This window comes from Hylobates moloch, unplaced genomic scaffold, assembly GCF_009828535.3.
Source record: "Hylobates moloch isolate HMO894 unplaced genomic scaffold, HMol_V3 SCAFFOLD_1, whole genome shotgun sequence".
NCBI lineage: Eukaryota > Metazoa > Chordata > Mammalia > Primates > Hylobatidae > Hylobates > Hylobates moloch.
The window spans coordinates 48880923-48884738 of NW_026652276.1; positions in this window are offsets into that span (position 1 = coordinate 48880923).

Consider the following 3816-nt stretch of genomic DNA (forward strand, 5'->3'; position numbering starts at 1 on the left):
TGACACTGGATTTCTGGAAGAGAAAAAAGCAGGCAAGGATATAGCAATAATCAAATAAATAATCACTGAAAGCTCCCCAAATTTAGCAATATAAAAATGTCTGAACACAGTAGTTCTAAATGTATATCAAGGAAGCAATTAAAATAAGCATAACATAAATGGAGGAGAATAAAAGTATATGAAGAGAGGTAAGATTTCTTTCTATACTTCACTCAAAATGGTAAAATAGTGACAACAGTGCATTGTTATACTTAATGTATCTACAATATAATACCTAAGATGCCACTAAAAATACTATACAAAAGGATACACCCAAAAGCACTATAGATTAATCAAAAAGCAAATGTAGAAAGAAAAATGTAAGTAACACTTAGAAAGATGGTGAAAAAGTAAATGAATAGTGCCGCAATAAACATATGTGTGCATGTGTCTTTATAGCAGCATGATTTATAGTCCTTTGGGTACATACCCAGTAATGGGATGGCTGGGTGAAATGGGATTTCTAGTTCTAGATCCCTGAGGAATCGCCACACTGACTTCCACAATGGTTGAACTAGTTTACAGTCCCACCAACAGTGTAAAAGTGTTCCTATTTCTCCACATCCTCTCCAGCACCTGTTGGTTCCTGACTTTTTAATGATGGCCATTCTAACTGGTGTGAGATGGTATCTCATTGTGGTTTTGATTTGCATTTCTCTGATGGCCAGTGATGATGAGCATTTTTTCATCTGTTTTTTGGCTGCATAAATGTCTTCTTTTGAGAAGTGTCTGTTCATGTCCTTTGCCCACTTTTTGATGGGGTTGTTTGTTTTTTTCTTGTAAATTTGTTTGAGTTCATTGTAGATTCTGGATATTAGCCCTTTGTCAGATTAGTAGGTTGCAAAAATTTTCTCCCATTCTGTAGGTTGCCTGTTCACTCTGATGGTAGTTTCTTTTGCTGTGCAGAAGCTCTTTAGTTTAATGAGATCTCATTTGTCAATTTTGGCTTTTGTTGCCATTGCTTTTGGTGTTTTAGACATGAAGTCCTTGCCCATGCCTATGTCCTGAATGGTACTGCCTAGGTTTTCTTGTAGGATTTTAATGGTTTTAGGTCTAACATTTAAGTCTTATGCTAAACGACGAGTTAATGGGTGGAGCAAAACAACATGGCACATGGATACATATGTAACAAACCTGCACATTGTGCACATGTACCCTAAAACCTAAAGTATAATAATAATAATTAAAAAAGTAAATGAAAAACAGAACGAAAATAACAGAAGGTACAAATGGCAGACTTAACCACAATATAAAAATAATTAAGTAAAATATAAATGGTCTGAATACCAATTAAAAGACAAAAATTGGCAAAGTGGATAAAAAATATTACCCAGCTCTATCCTTTCTACAAGAACATTATTTCAAACATAACAATAGAGGCAAGTTGAAAGGAAAAGTGTGGAAAAAACTATACCATGCAAAAAATCAGAAAAAGCAGGTGTCCTGTATTCATTAATGTCAGATAAAGTGGACTTCAGAGAAAAGAATATTATCAGAGTAGGGTATATTATATAATGTTAAAAGAGTCAGTCTTCCAAGAAACATGACATCAAACAGCGGAACTACAAAATATGCGAAGAAAAACTTACAGATTTAAAAGAAGAAATAGACAAATTCACAATTTACTAGGAGACATCAATGCTCATCACTCAACAATTGATAAAAAAGCTAGATATAGATTCAGCCAGTATATGGAGGATCACAACAACATTATTTAATTGATATTTACAGAAAAAATCACCTCACAACAGCAGGATTAGCATTCTTTTTCAAGTGCACAGAACATATACCAAGATAGGCCACATCCTGGGCCATATAACAAGTCTTAACAATTTTAAAACAATTGAAGTCATACAATGTGTGGCTCAAACTAGAAATCAATAATGGAATAGGATAATCTCTTAAGACTTGTATACAACACATCTAAATAATCCACTGGTCACTGAGGAACTATCAAGGAAAATTTAAAAGTGCCTTGCACTGAATGAAAATGAATATAATCCATATCTAAATGTGCGGGACCCAGTTAACAGTGCTGAAAGAAAAATTTATAGCACTAAATGCTTACATTTGGTGCTATGAAAATGAGAAAATGACTCAAATAGTCATTTTTTACTATTTTTGACTATTATTGAGTCCCCACCTCAACAATGTGGAAAAAGAGGCCCAAAAAGCAAGCAGAAGAAAGGAAATAATAAAAACAGTGTACGTCAATGAAAGAAGAGAAAAACAATAGAAAGAAAAAATCAAAGAAACATTAAATTTTTTTTTGAAAACATCAATAAAATTGATCAAACTTTGCAAGAGTGACAGTGTAAAAAGAGGAGAAGACACAAACAACTAGTAATATAAATCTTACAGATATCAAAAGGGTATTAAAAAACTCTTACAGGTGGGGCGAAGTGGCTCACGCCTGTAATTCCAGCACTTTGGGAGGCGGGGGTGGGCGGATCACGGGGTTAAGAGATCCAGACCATCCTGGACAACATGGTGAAACTCTGTCTCTACTAAAAAATACAAAAATTAGCCAGGTGTGGTGCTGCGTGCCTGTAGTCCCAGCTACTGGGGAGGCTGAGGCAGGAGAATCGCTTGAACCCAGGAGGCGGAGGCTGCAGTGAGCCGAGATCGCACCACTACGCTTCAGCCTGGCCACAGAGCAGGACTCCGTCTCAAAGAAATAAAAAAGAAAAGAAATCTTACAAACAACATAAATTTAACCACTTAGATGAAATGGACAACTCACCCAAGGTAAAATAGTTTTAAAAGCCCTTTAACTACTAAGAAAATTGAATTTGTATTTAAGTATTCCAAAAATAGAAATGGGGCATCTCCAAGTGGTTTCACTGCAGAATTCTGCCAAATGTTTAAAGTATAATGAATGTTAAGTCTTCAAATTACCTTCCAAAGTATAAGTAATACTTTCCATTTCATTTTATAAAATGAATACTACTCTGATATGTAAACTAGACCATGAAAATATGAAAAAGGAAACTGCAGATCAACATTCCTCTTGAATATAGAGGCAAAAAATTATTAACAAAATACTAGCAAATAAAATTCAGCAAAATTTATGAAAATTTACAAACTATGAACAAGTGAGTTTTATTCCAGGAATGTAAGATTGTTCAGTAGTTGAAAATCAATCAATGTAACCTACTACATTAACAGAAAAAAAGAAAAACAAGAAACACCACATATGATCATAGCAATCAATGCTGAAAACGCATTTTAACAAAATCCAGTATTTATTCATGATAAGGTATCTCAGGAAAATAGGAATAGAGAGGGAATTCTTCAACTAGATTAAAAGAAAAAAATTTATAGAATCTTACAGCTAACATAATATTAACGGCGAAACAAATTATTTTCTCCTACGTTCAGAAAAAAGTCAAGTACATCTATTCTCACCACTCTTAATCAACATAATGCTGGAAGCTCTAGCTTATGCAGTAGTTAACAAAGGGAATAAATAGCATACAGATTGTAAAGTAAGAAATGCAACTATCCTTCTTTACAAATATGATTGTTTGCCTAGAAAATCCCAAGGCATCTATAAAACATATCCTAAAACTCTTACACCTAATAAGTGAGTTCAGGAATGCCACATGGTATAAGATAAACATACAAAAAATAGTATTTCTGTACTAGCTATAAAGCAAAATTAAAAATATGATACCACTTATATTTGTTCAAAATAAATAAAATATTTGGATTCAAATCCAAAACTATGTTCAGGACTTGTATTCTGAAAACTACAAATGTTGATGAAAGAAATAA